At 42.1% G+C, this 15,507-nt stretch overlaps 1 protein-coding gene across 3 annotated transcripts in view; it reads left to right on the top strand.

Moving 5' to 3' along the window:
- LOC138261610 (zinc finger protein OZF-like) overlaps positions 1-15,507 on the top strand; it is a 174,929-nt gene that overhangs the window by 107,685 nt on the left and 51,737 nt on the right. The window contains exon 3 of one of the 3 annotated variants that reach the window (XM_069210721.1): positions 1,940-2,407. The exons of the other annotated variants lie outside the window; for them this stretch is intronic. The gene's annotated coding sequence lies outside the window, so the exon portion shown is untranslated. The remainder of the gene's footprint in view (positions 1-1,939; positions 2,408-15,507) is intronic. 3 annotated transcript variants of the gene reach the window in all.

Genomic DNA, 15,507 nt, shown 5'->3' with positions numbered 1-15,507 from the left:
CTGGCTTATATAACTTAACTCTTCCTTCAGTGTTTGAAACAAATGTCTTTTGTGATAACAATATTAACTTTGCTTCAGAATCAAACATCATCCTCAGGTTATTTGTTTATGTATTTCGTCATAAAGGCTCTTCATCCTTTTTCCCAGCTATCTGTAAACCTATTTCTTCTCCCTCATTGTACACTTCATTGACTGTGTATTTCTTTCTCTCACTCCTACAGCACTTGGGGCCAGATGCATCATGTTATCCATTAGTGATTACCTAATTGCGATTTTTTGCGGATCGCAATTAAGTAATCACTGTTGGAATGTATGAAACTCCAGGAGTTTCATACTGCGATTTGCAAGGGCTCGCAAATGGACCTACCTCATAAATATTCATGAGGTAGGTCCCACTTTGCGAGCCATTGCGAATGGCTACAATCACAGAGATGGTGGCCTGCCGGGCTCAGCAGACCACCATGTCTGTGATTGCTTTTCAATAAAGCAATCTTTTTAAAAAAACAATTCAGCCCGTTTTCCTTAAAGGAAAACGGGATGCGTTTTAAAAATGAAAAGCTTTCTTTTCATTTTTTAAGAGTAGGCAATGGTCCGTGGGACCACTGCCTGCTCATAAAAAACATTTTTGCATGCATTCCCAAAGAGGAAGGGGGCCCTTGGGGACCCCTTCCCCTTTTCGAATGGGTTACTACCTACTGGAAGTAGGTGGGAACTTCGATTGTTTTGCGACCGCATTGACGGTCACAAAACAATCATACATACCTCTGCGATTCGGTATTAGGAAGGGACGCCCTTGACACGCCCCTTCCTAATACCGAATCTGAATGTAGTAGCAAGTCCAATTTGCGATTCAGTAACAAGTTACTGAATCACAAATTGGACTTGTTACATACCAAAACACATTTTTGCGATCGTTTGCAATGGCAAAAATGTTTGATACATCTGGCCCTTGGAGTATAATCCTTACGTCCACACAGCTTATGTGTCAGTCTACAAGACGGAGAGTTTTTAGTTACCACATGACTTTGTTTCCCACAGCTGAAACATTTCCCAACAAGTTTTCCTGTCTCAAAATAAATATTGTTTCAAATCACAAGTGCTTCCCTTCTGTTATTCAATTTTCAGTGCTTTTACTTCTAACAGACACATTCTTGAGTTCTACACGCATGTTAAACTTTATTGAAGTTTCTATGTGAGACCAAGTAATTCAGTCAATATAGGTTCATCATGCATCCACAATTCTTCCCTAATCTTGCATTATCACACTACAGAATAAACTGGTCCCTGATCCATTCTTCAAGATTGACACCAAAATTACACAGGGATGCAAATTTTCTCAAACTGACAATGTAATACTCTACTTTATCAACCCTTTTTTGCCTCCTCTTCCAAAAGACCGTAGTTACCTAGTTGCAATGTATCGTAGTCTCCAGTACCTTAATTACCTTCAGAGGATAATAAAAGTTAATTATTTTACACACAATACATTTTCAATCCCACTGCTCCTCGTTTGATAATTCTGGCAATGATAGAATCAGTCTTGGGCCTCAGATCCCAAACAGTGTACTAACAGTGAGGTCTTCATTTCTGCACTGAGACTTGCACATCACCTTTCCATATGTGAAAAATATTTTCTTTCATTTTCCCAGTTCAACTTGGACCCTCCGAGAGATGTGAGGAAAACATTTGTGAAACTATCACATCCTTTATTTTCCTAATTAGTATATTGTATAAATTGTCACAAAGCACTAGACAGAACAGACAAAATAAGATTTACAGCACATCACTGACACAAAACTGATATCTTCTGGAGGCCCTCTATACCGCGAGCAAAGAGAGGCCAAAGATAACTAATAAGAATAACTCATTTAAACTGTTTCATCCTTGAAAATGCACTTGATATGCTAAATCCATGAAAAGCAATTGTGTTGTTTTGCAGTGCACAGTCCACCTGCTTCAAATCATCACCACTAAAATGATGTCCATGCCAACAAATGGGAGGTTTCCAGTTTTAAGGCTACTCTCACAAGTGCCACAAACAGATCCTTTATCTACTCTGCTTGATAGCCCCGAGTGGCCCTGCATCTAATGAAACAAATTCCATTTTGTGCATCCCATCACCCAGTTCGATATTGTCCTCATTCAAGATGCTGCATGTTTTTTGGCAAACCAAGAAGCCAAAGTTTTACATCCTTTGCCCAGAGATGAAATTTGCAGTTCTACAGCCTCTCATCATGTTTAGTGCTCTAGACTGCTGAGGGAACATCCCTCTGGATAACCACGAGTGCAAACATCACAGAAATCCAGGGGGCAAGAACGCTCAGCCCTGAGCTGACATGGCATTCAACAACACCCTGTTTTGCTGCATGTGGCACACTTCCTCCCCCTCTAAACTCGCAAGTGTCTGGTAAGTTCCAGGTGCGCTCAGCACAGATGCAACCGAAATACTGTGAAGGCTTTGCTGCTTCCTGTAATTTGCTTTACCTTCTGCAGATTTTCAAAATTTGATATTTACGATGTGGTGGCCCCAGCTGGCACTTAGACCAGTCTCGTCCCTTTCCAAGGTGTCATGCCACAAATACGTGCATTCTGCATGTTTTATTCTTAATGTTCTGCAATAAAGCACGACATGAAACGGCAGTCTTTTATTTGAACTTAAACTGAGTTTTATTTTCGTTTTCTTTCTGTAAAATCCCTTTTGGTATAATATTTCTATCCATTTGGGTTAAGATTGTTGGAAACTTAGATTTGGCACCATAAAAATAGCCTACTCGGTATTAATCACTTAAAACAGGTGTAATCTGCTGGGTAAGCTACCTCAAATATTAGACCATTGTTTGAAAGTTTATTTATAGTTTAGACTTGATATGCTTGTTCTAATTGTATATATTTTTATTTAGTTTCATCATAGTAGCTACTGGAGATGGCAGTTGCTTATTGACCTCATAGCTGCAAAGTGCTCTATCTTGAGCTTTAGTTACCCTCAGCCAGCCACAGTTTCTTACACATAGCTATTGTATGATGATGTTTTGAAACTGTACAATGATGACAACGATACTAATAGGCCAGAAATTCAGTGTCTTAAATTCTGTCAGTTATTGGTACAACATGACCCTTCCCCTGCATTCCACATTCTGCTCTACCTTGAAAATGAGACAGTGCCGGGAGACATCCTTAGAGTAACCGGCGGGTGAGGTTGAGCTATGGCCGAAATCCAAACCCAAAGCCGATACCCATGCATTCCATTGTTTGTATGTGCTCCGTACCTATAGTGTGACATACCTTTTCAGAAACTGATGGCTAACATTCCTGCACATTGACAGAAGGCTGTAATTTGATTGCTTTGTAAAGCCAGATAAACGAATTGCAGGCTAAAAACGAATTTAGGAATATTGAAAGGGATAGTGGTGACAGGAAAACATTGTTATCTTCAGGTTGCTAAAGGAGCATTCGGTGAAGTCAATGAAAAAGTTTGGGAATCCCATAGTTAAAACGTGGTTTATATATTATCACCCTTTGAAGCTGCCAGGGTGCCACATAGCTGTAGTTACAACCTGTGGTAACTGCTTTAACGTTAATGATGCATATTCTCTACTTCTGAACGATGACTGAACCAGGAGCCTTTTTTGCTGCATTAAGTATATGTCTTTTAAAATATTTTGGGCCTTGTTAAGAATTTGGCGGATTAGTTACTCTGTCACAAACCTCTTACAAGAGCATTATGTTCTATGGCTCTTGTAACAAACCAGATGAGATATCTGTCACAATTGTGGCAGGGTAACTCGTCCACTAAACTGTAAATCAGGCCCTAAATATTGAAATACAAGACAAAGTGGAATGATTGAACTAGATAGGTATTTGCGAGGTTAGTTTCAGCTTTTAGACATTTAGGAATGAGTATTTACAAGTCTCTTAATGTAACATTTTAAAGGTCTTCAATAAAGAAACGTGTGTACTTCCTTACCTTAACTCTTACTTGTCAGTTGTGTATCATTTAAAAACCAGTTTAGACTTGATATGCTTGTTCTAATTGTATATATTTTTATTTAGTTTCATCATAGTAGCTACTGGAGATGGCAGTTGCTTATTGACCTCATAGCTGCAAAGTGCTCTATCTTGAGCTTTAGTTACCCTCAGCCAGCCACAGTTTCTTACACATAGCTATTGTATGATGATGTTTTGAAACTGTACAATGATGACAACGATACTAATAGGCCAGAAATTCAGTGTCTTAAATTCTGTCAGTTATTGGTACAACATGACCTTTCCCCTGCATTCCACATTCTGCTCTACCTTGAAAATGAGACAGTGCCGGGAGACATCCTTAGAGTAAACGGCGGGTGAGGTTGAGCTATGGCCGAAATCCAAACCCAAAGCCGATACCCATGCATTCCATTGTTTGTATGTGCTCCGTACCTATAGTGTGACATACCTTTTCAGAAACTGATGGCTAACATTCCTGCACATTGACAGAAGGCTGTAATTTGATTGCTTTGTAAAGCCAGATAAACGAATTGCAGGCTAAAAACGAATTTAGGAATATTGAAAGGGATAGTGGTGACAGGAAAACATTGTTATCTTCAGGTTGCTAAAGGAGCATTCGGTGAAGTCAATGAAAAAGTTTGGGAATCCCATAGTTAAAACGTGGTTTATATATTATCACCCTTTGAAGCTGCCAGGGTGCCACATAGCTGTAGTTACAACCTGTGGTAACTGCTTTAACGTTAATGATGCATATTCTCTACTTCTGAACGATGACTGAACCAGGAGCCTTTTTTGCTGCATGAAGTATATGTCTTTTAAAATATTTTGGGCCTTGTTAAGAATTTGGCGGATTAGTTACTCTGTCACAAACCTCTTACAAGAGCATTATGTTCTATGGCTCTTGTAACAAACCAGATGAGATATCTGTCACAATTGTGGCAGGGTAACTCGTCCACTAAACTGTAAATCAGGCCCTAAATATTGAAATAAAAGACAAAGTGGAATGATTGAACTAGATAGGTATTTGCGAGGTTAGTTTCAGCTTTTAGACATTTAGGAATGAGTATTTACAAGTCTCTTAATGTAACATTTTAAAGGTCTTCAATAAAGAAACGTGTGTACTTCCTTACCTTAACTCTTACTTGTCAGTTGTGTATCATTTAAAAACCAGTTTATGGAGCTCTCATGTGTGAAACTGTTTGTGTCAATGGCAGAAAGGGTAAATATCAGTTCATATCTCTTTCACTGAAAACGTTGCATTGCATTAAACTTAAAAAGCTTACTTTCCAGAGGCAGCCTGAAAGGCAAGTAGTACTGTTCTGATAAAAAGCCAGTTGTACGTTTGGCTAGCAAGTGCTGCAACTAACTCCATGTAGTTCTTTTCCCTTTCTAAAGCACCAGCGATTTTAAATATATGGTATTTTGCAATCGCTGTATAAAAAGCTGGCACGGCTACTTGTGACGTACCCAGTCGCCCATTAAAAAGAAATAACATCAGAACTACAGAGCTGTAATAACTGACACAGTTGAGTTCTGACGTTGCAGTTCCCGAGCCAGCAGCTGACTAGAAAGGCAGGTCAGGTCCCAGAGCTTAATTAAAGTAGCTGTTTAAATAACTACAACAAAGCAATGTTTTTATGTCTTCTACTCTGTTTTTTTAGCTGTAAGGTTACCGCAGAAAGTAGATATCTGGCAATGTGTTTATTTTTTCCACTCCTTAGGTGATTATAGTAAAAGTTGAAATCTCTGCGTGCTTCTACTGTGCACTTGTTAAAACTGACTTGTATAAAACTGATTCTAATATAGTTTTGCAACAAATATCTAACAGCTTTTTGGATGTGTGTAATTTTGCACTAGAGATTATATTTTTATTCTTCACGTTTACACACATGCTCTCTTTTTTCCTATGAAACTCCTATGCACCCAGAATTTAAGTAATCTGTGGGAAAGGTGATGGTGTGACTCTTTATTATAAGGAATAAAGTACCCCATGCCGTATATGATAAGGATATTGCAAGTCATCTATGAGGTTAATAACCTTATAAAGGAACTCCGTTTTGGCCTCATTCCTTCATAGGGTCATGAAACTCCTTGGTGGCTTGTAATATCAATATCATGCAAGGCAGGGCTACTTTATCCATATGGGTTTTCCTCAGTGCTTAATTTGTAAAATATTGAGTGCCAGTGCCTAAAGAGCTGCTCAGAAGCCCTCAGCTGACGCCATAAATGTTGGTGCGGAATACCAAGGCTGCACAGTCCTGAATTCACCTCAGGCCTCTTTACCTGACTGCCAGAAACTACCTGACTTTTTATCCCACACTCCCAGGTCCCTGCTTTCTCCTTTTGTGAGGGTTTTTCTGTCTTTCTATTCCTACTTCTTTCACGTTTCAGTGTTTTTCTCTCTCGGGAAATGTTTAATGTGCAAAACAAAGTGACAGTCCCCAAAAAAGAGTGCTGGTGGTCCCCCACCGGCAACCACCAGCTTAAATTATGCACTGCTCTTCCTGCTATATGGCCTTTTATGTAGGCTCCAAATGTATTTGATGCAGAAGTTTATGTCTCTTGCGGTGCTTTGAAACTGATAACTGGGCAGCACAAAGTACTATGTCAATGACATAATAGTAGACTAATTAGAGAAAAATAAAAAAAATGGCACTGGCGTCACAAGAAGGGACAGGTTAAAATACATGAATAGCTTTGAGATGAATTGGGAGGTAAATAAAAGATCCTTATTGTAAGGAAACAGGCTTTTGCAAGTCCCCCCTCCCCCCCACACTATTTTCCCCATTTTAGACTATTAGCTGCTGATTTTCGACTCTGAGAATCCACTGAGGCCTGCTAACCAGACCTCAGTGCCAGTGTTTAAACCCTATACAAATTGCATGTCGAATTGAATACACCCAATTGGCAAGGCCTGGCTTACGTAAAAGGTCCCTAGTATATGGTACCCAGGGTATGTTAGCATGTATGCTCAGGGCTGCAGCTTTGTACCACCCTTTTACGTGACCAGATACAAAAAGCCCCAGCCTGCCACTGCAGACTGGAAGGACATTGCTTTCTGTACCCAGTTCGACTTTGCCTTTCAAACCTACGGCAAAGCCTCCCTATCCCTTAACATTATATATGTCTCACCTGAGGAACGCCTATGGCAGGGATCTGTATTTACTTAGGTAAAACGTGTTTTACAATACGTCTTAGCTGTAGCACTTCCCATTTGTCGTTTTGCTGTGGATGAAGTTGGTAGCCCTATTGACTCATATAGAGTTACCGGGTGACGTCTGAAACCAGCTAACCTTTGACTGGGACATAAGTGGGTTATGTGAGGTATCAAATTAATCATGCCAATAAAGGCAACTTGATGGCAAAGTCAAAATTAATGTCACTTTTTAAGGTAAGCAACTTTTACAAAGCTGCTTTGCTGTGCCTCAGCTAGTCCAGTGGTCTCCCAAAGGCACTAACACACAGACAGCTTTCTGCCTGCCTGGAGAGATGTGTATATGACTCAAAGGCCAGGAACTAAACCTGCATTGCCGCACTGGAAGGTGTGACCTCCTCCCACAGGATGGCTGCCCAGGGTTTTACCCCAAAAAGCAAGCTTCAAATGTGAAACTGCATTTGAAAGCCTGCTGTCACAAAACTCTCGGGGAGGATGCATTTTATTTCCTGAAGACAGAGTAGAGCCAGGGACAGAGTGACAGAGGAGGGAAAACCAGTTCACAAAACCAGTTCACCCCCCACACACACACATACATATACTCACAACCATGCACACAACCCCACTGCATATGGTCTTCGGCTGGTGTGTGAGTGGGTGTATTTTTCTTTTTTTCATTGTGCCTAAGATCTGCGGATCCTTTGTGAAATTACACTGGGGGCCTCGCTGAATGCCACTGTGGATCAGCGGATCTGCCAGAAAACCTTTTTGGGGTATTTTCTTGCCCATGAGTAATGCTCCCAGTTTTCCATTTTTACTGTTTTTACAGATAAGTGCAGACAGAAAACTATGTGTTTCCTGTCTTTAGTTATTTTTAAAAGCAGAAAAATACAGAAAATAGTGCTTCTTGTTGGTGACTCACCATGCTGTCTTGCATGATTTCCAGGACAACAGCTGAGGTGATAAACACCATGGGAAGTTGAAAACAGGTTGACATTTTCCTAAATTCACATATTTGTACTATAATGCTGATATTTACCTGTGGGTGTAGTGTTTTGCTATACTTGGCTGCTTGGTTTGCTAAAACGCGACCGGCAGCAAAGTATGAGTACACGTTTATCAGTTAAATAAATGTGGAAATATACCATTTTATAACTCCATTTATTCTTAAAACACAAAATAAATATGGATAAATACCACTAAGATGGGCAAAACATAAATATGGATAAATACAGATGAAGGTGTTAAAAAAATAAATACCTTAAAACCGGAAACCCTACCCACGAGAGGTTCCTCCAGGACCCCTCCATGTGACCTCTGGGGTCAGGATATCTGTATCCTGACCCCTTGTGTGTTTGCACACTGTATCTTTCACTCCCCCGGGCTAAGCAACAAAAGAAATGGCGGGCACAACTTTCCTTTCAAGTTACGGCCAGCCAATCTGGGCCTTGCTTTTCGTGTGGATCCCCCATGAGTGGATCCGTGAAAGATTTGCAGACCTAGATAGCTAGACTTTTTGTTTACCTTTAATAACTCTGCAATGTCTGAACGAATTCACACCAAATTACAAAAAGGGCTCTTTCCAGTGAAGATCTAGCTTTCTGCCACATTTGATGTAACTCCATTCAGCTGTTCGGGCTGCAGCCCTGCCTAAACATTGCAAAAGCTCCATAGACATTGCCTGGGGAAAGAGTATTTTGGGACCCCCCTTATTCTTGAATACCCTTCACGAATCACAGCAAAACTTTCCACACATCAGCTAAAGTTGGTGTCAAACTACGTTTGAAAATTTCTTGAAGATTTGTCAAACATCATCAAAGTTATTGGTCTGGAAAAAGGTGGTCCTAACTATAACTATTGCCAGCTTTTGTGTGTGTGTGTGTGTGTATATATATATATATGTTCGATGGCATGTGTAGCTGCATATACACATGCTGTGCACAGTCCGCCGTCTGGTGTTGGGCTCGGAGTGTTACAAGTTGGTTTTCTTCGAAGAAGTCTTTTCGAGTCACGAGACCGAGGGACTCCTCCCACTTCGATTCCATTGCGCATGGGCGTCGACTCCATCTTAGATTGTTTTTTTTCCGCCATCGGGTTCGGACGTGTTCCTTTTCGCTCCGTGTTTCGGGTTGGAAAGTTAGTTAGAATCTCGGAAAAAAACGTCGGTATTGTTTGCGTTCGGTATCGGGTTAGTTAGAACAAATCGACACCGAATTTTGAAGAGCTCCGGTGGCCCTTTGGTTTTTTTTCGATCCCCCGTCGGGGTCTGGTCGGCCCGGCCACGTGCGACTTCAAGGCTCATTGAACGGACCCCATTCCGCTTCTGCCCAAAATGCCATCACAAGTATCCGTATACGGATCACCATCTGGTCTGTAACTTGTGCTTGTCCCCCGAGCACAAGGAGGATACTTGTGAAGCCTGTCGAGCGTTTCGGTCGAGGAAGACGCTGAGAGACCGAAGAGCCAGGAGACTACAAATGGCGTCCACGCCGACAGGTCAATATCGTTTCGAGGAGGAAGAAGAAGCTTTCTCCGTCCGCGAGTCGGATTCAGATGAACTCGATGCCGAAGAAACAACCAAAACCGTGAGTAAGACGTCGAAAATCAAGACTCACGAGAAGTCTACAAAAGCCCAGGGGACGCCACCGCCAACAGGCCATGGCTTATCCTGAAAAATAGGTGACCCATCCAAGGCACCGAAAAAGGGCATGCTGGTGTCGAAGTCATCCGACTCCGGTCGAGATACCGCCACACAGCAACCTCGGAGCCGAGACAGCAGCTCCGAGAAACTTCGGCACAGAGACAGCGGCACCGAAGAATTTCGGCACCGAGACACCACGCCGAAAACAAAGAAGGTTTCTTCGGAGCCTAAAAAGACTTCCGAAAAGGTTTCGGTTCCGAAACAGCCAGCCTCGGAGCCGAAAACTAGTTCCTATACAGAGGAACAAGGATTAACCTCCCAATTACATAGATTTGGAGAGGAGCTTCAATCTGTAGAGCCTGACTACACACAAAGAAGGCTTCATATTCATGAGGACACAGGGAAGATAACCACTCTTCCCCCAATCAAAATAAAAAGGAAACTTGCCTTTCAACAAAAGGACAAGCAACCACAGGCAAAGGTGGCAAAGAAAACAACCCCACCACCGTCTCCACTACCATCAATACATGCATCACCAGCAACAACTCCACCACTGATGCACTCACCAGCTCATACCACAATGAGTCAGGATGATCCCGATGCATGGGACCTCTACGATGCTCCAGTGTCTGACAATAGCCCAGACTCTTATCCTACAAAACCGTCACCACCTGAGGACAGTACATCCTATACACAGGTGGTCGCAAGGGCAGCCGAGTTTCACAATGTGTCCTTACATTCGGAACCAATTGAGGATGACTTTCTCTTTAACACCCTATCCTCCACCCATAGCCAGTATCAAAGCCTTCCCATGCTCCCAGGAATGCTAAGACATTCAAAACAAATATTTCAGGATCCAGTATAAAGGCAGAGCCATAACTCCAAGGGTGGAGAAAAAATATAAGCCACCGCCCACTGATCCAATATATATTACAACACAACTAACACCAGACTCAGTAGTTGTGGGGGCAGCTCGTAAGAGAGCCAACTCTCATACCTCAGGCGACGCACCACCTCCAGACAAGGAGAGCCGCAAATTTGATGCTGCTGGAAAAAGGGTTGCAGCACAAGCAGCAAATCAGTGGCGTATCGCCAATTCACAAGCACTTTTGGCAAGATACGACAGGGCTCATTGGGATGAAATGCAACATTTCATCGAACACTTACCCAAGGAGTTCCAAAAAAGAGCGCAACAGGTGGTGGAAGAGGGACAAAGTATCTCAAATAATCAGATACGGTCTTCCATGGATGCAGCAGATACAGCTGCAAGGACAATAAACACTGCAGTCACAATACGAAGGCACGCATGGCTGCGCACTTCTGGGTTCAAACAGGATATCCAGCAGGCTGTGCTCAATATGCCGTTTAATGAACAGCAATTGTTTGGGCCGGAGGTAGACACTGCCATTGAAAAACTCAAGAAGGACACCGATACAGCCAAAGCCATGGGCGCACTCTACTCCCCGCAGAGCAGAGGCACATTTCGGAAAACACCTTTTTAGGGGAGGGTTTCGAGGTCAACCCACAGAAACCACAACCTCACAAACAAGGCCTACCTACCAGGGTCAATATCAGAGGGGAGGTTTTCGGGGGCAATGTAGAGGGGGCCAATTCCCAAAAAATCGAGGAAAATTCCAAGGCCCCAAAACCCCTAAAAAAAAGCAGTGACTCACAAGTCACACACCCCCATCACATAACACCTGTGGGGGGAAGACTAAGCCAATTTTACAAACTTTGGGAGGAAATAACAACAGACACTTGGGTCTTAGCAATTATCCAGCATGGTTATTGCATAGAATTTCGCCAATTCCCTCCAAACGTCCCACCGAAAACACACAATATGTCAAAACAACATATAGATCTTCTAGGACTAGAAGTTCAAGCATTGCTACAAAAGGACGCAATAGAATTAGTACCAATTCAACAAAAAAACACAGGAGTTTACTCACTGTACTTTCTAATACCCAAAAAGGACAAAACTCTGAGACCAATACTAGATCTCAGAACACTAAATACCTACATAAAATCAGACCACTTTCACATGGTCACGTTATAAGACGTAATACCACTGCTCAAACAGCAAGACTACATGACAACATTAGATCTAAAAGATGCGTATTTCCATATACCAATACATCCTTCACACAGGAAATACCTAAGGTTCGTATTCCAAGGAATACATTACCAATTCAAAGTGTTGCCATTCGGAATAACAACTGCGCCAAGAGTTTTTACAAAATGCCTGGCAGTAGTAGCTGCACATATCAGAAGGCAGTAAATACATGTGTTCCCGTACTTAGATGACTGGTTAATCAAAACCAACACGCTAAAACAGTGTTCACAGCACACAAAATATGTCATACAAACCCTTCACAGGCTAGGTTTCTCCATCAACTACGCGAAGTCACACCTTTTGCCGTGTCAAACGCAGCAATACTTAGGAGCGACAATCAACACAGCAAAAGGGATTGCCAAGTCCACAACAGGTTCAAACATTTCACAAAGTAATACAGGCCATGTATCCAACACAAAAGATACAAGTCAGAATGGTAATGAAACTACTAGGCATGATGTCTTCATGCATAGCCATTGTCCCAAACGCAAGATTGCACATGCGGCCCTTACAACAGTGCCTAGCATCACAATGGTCACAAGCACAGGGTCAACTTCTAGATCTGGTGTTGATAGACCACCAAACATACATCTCGCTTCTATGGTGGAACAGTACAAATTTAAACCGAGGGCAGCCTTTCCAAGACCCAGTGCCACAATACGTCATAACAACAGATGCTTCCATGACAGGGTGGGGAGCACACCTCAATCAACACAGCATCCAAGGACAATGGGACATACATCAGACACAGTTTCACATAAATCACTTGGAAATGTTAGCAGTATTTCTAGCGCTGAAAGCATTTCAACCCATAATAACCCAAAAATACATTCTTGTCAAAACAGACAACATGACAACAATGTATTATCTAAACAAACAAGGAGGGACACACTCGACACAGTTGTGCCTCCTAACACAGAAAATATGGCATTGGGCGATTCACAACCACATTCGCCTAATAGCACAATTTATTCCAGGGATTCAGAACCAGTTGGCAGACAATCTCTCTCGAGATCACCAACAAACCCACGAATGGGAAATTCACCCCCAAATACTAAACAATTACTTTCAAATTTGGGGAACACCTCAAATAGATCTATTTGCAACAAAGGAAAACTCAAAATGCCAAAACTTCGCATCCAGGTACCCACAAGATCAATCCCAAGGCAATGCTCTATGGATGAACTGGTCAGGGATCTTTGCATACGCTTTTCCCCCTCTCCCTCTCCTTCCATATGTAGTAAACAGGTTGAGTCAAAACAAACTCAAACTCATACTAATAGCACCAACATGGGCAAGGCAACCTTGGTACACGACACTACTAGACCTGTCAGTAGTACCTCATGTCAAACTACCCAACAAACCAGATCTGTTAACACAACACAAACAACAGATCAGACATCCAAATCCAGCATCTTTGAATCTAGCAATTTGGCTCCTGAAATCCTAGAATTCGGACACTTGCACCTCACACAAGAATGTGTGGAGGTCATAAAACAAGCTAGGAAACCTACCACTAGACACTGCTACGCAAACAAGTGGAAAAGATTCGTGTATTACTGCCAGAATAATCAAATTCAGCCATTAACCGCATCTCCAAAAGATATAGTTGGATATTTACTACATTTGCAAAAATCAAATCTAGCTTTCTCTTCCATAAAAATACATCTCACCGCAATATCAGCTTACCTACAAATTACTCATTCAACTTCACTATTTAGAATACCAGTCATTAAAGCGTTTATGGAAGGCTTAAAGAGAATCCTACCACCAAGAACACCACCTGTTCCTTCATGGAACCTCAACATTGTCTTAACAAGACTCATGGGTCCACCTTTCGAGCCCATGCATTCTTGTGAAATGCAATACTTAACGTGGAAAGTTGCATTTTTGATTGCCATCACATCTCTAAGAAGAGTGAGCGAGATTCAAGCATTTACCATACAAGAACCTTTTATTCAGATACATAAAAATAAAGTAGTTCTAAGAACAAATCCTAAATGTTTACCAAAGGTTATCTCACCGTTCCACTTAAATCAAACAGTAGAATTACCAGTGTTCTTCCCACAACCAGATTCTGTAGCTGAAAGAGCACTACATACATTAGACATCAAAAGAGCACTAATGTACTACATTGACAGAACGAAACTAATTAGAAAAACAAAACAACTATTTATTGCCTTTCAAAAACCTCATACAGGAAATCCAATTTCAAAACAAGGCATTGCTAGGTGGATAGTTAAGTGTATTCAAACCTGCTATCTTAAAGCAAAGAGAGAGCTGTCTATTACACCAAAGGCACACTCAACCAGAGAAAAAGGGGCTACCATGGCCTTTCTAGGAAATATTCCAATGAACAAAATATGTAAGGCAGCAACATGGTCTACACCTCATACATTTACCAAGCACTACTGTGTAGATGTGTTAACTGCACAACAAGCCACAGTAGGTCAGGCTGTACTAAGAACATTATTTCAAACTACTTCAACTCCTACAGGCTGAACCACCGCTTTTGGGGAAATAACTGCTTACTAGTCGGTGCACAGCATGTGTATCTGCAGCTACACATGCCATCGAACGGAAAATGTCACTTACCCAGTGTACATCTGTTCGTGGCATGAGTCGCTGCAGATTCACATGCGCCCACCCGCCTCCCCGGGAGCCTGTAGCAGTTTAGAAGTAGATCTTCAACATTTGTACATTTGTAAATATATTACTTTAACCTTTATTATGTCCATACGTACTCATTCCATTGCATGGGCACTATTACTAACATACACAACTCCTACCTCACCCTCTGCGGGGAAAACAATCTAAGATGGAGTCGACGCCCATGCGCAATGGAATCGAAGTGGGAGGAGTCCCTCGGTCTCGTGACTCGAAAAGACTTCTTCGAAGAAAAACAACTTGTAACACTCCGAGCCCAACACCAGACGGCGGACTGTGCACAGCATGTGAATCTGCAGCGACTCATGCCACGAACAGATGTACACTGGGTAAGTGACATTTTCCATATATATATATATATATATATATATGTTCGATGGGATGTGTAGCTGCAGATACACATGCTTTGCACATCCCGCCATCTAGTGTTGGGCTCGGAGTGTTACAAGTTGTTTTTCTTCGAAGAAGTCTTTTCGAGTCACGAGATCGAGGGACTCCTCCCCTTTCGGCTCCATTGCGCATGGGCGTCGACTCCATCTTAGATTGTTTTTTTTCCGCCATCGGGTTCGGACGTGTTCCTTTTCGCTCCGTGTTTCGGTTTGGAAAGTTAGTTAGAATCTCGAAAAATCTACGGTATTGTTTGCGTTCGGCATCGGGTTAGTTACTACAGATCGACACCGACTTTTGAAGAGCTCCGGTGGCCCTTCGGGGTTTTTTCGATCCCCCGTCGGGGCCTGGTCGGCCCGGCCACGTGTCTCTTCAAGGCTGATGGAACGGACCCCATTCCGCTTCTGCCCAAAATGTCACAACAAGTATCCGTATACAGATCAGCACCTGGTCTGTAACTTGTGTTTGTCTCCAGAACACAGAGAAGATACTTGTGAAGCCTGTCGAGCGTTTCGGTCGAGGAAGACATTAAGAGACCGAAGAGCGAGAAGACTGCAAATG

The sequence above is a fragment of the Pleurodeles waltl genome, chromosome 10 (genome assembly GCF_031143425.1).
Source record: "Pleurodeles waltl isolate 20211129_DDA chromosome 10, aPleWal1.hap1.20221129, whole genome shotgun sequence".
Classification (NCBI taxonomy): domain Eukaryota; kingdom Metazoa; phylum Chordata; class Amphibia; order Caudata; family Salamandridae; genus Pleurodeles; species Pleurodeles waltl.
This window is presented reverse-complemented; position numbering and strand designations above follow the sequence as displayed.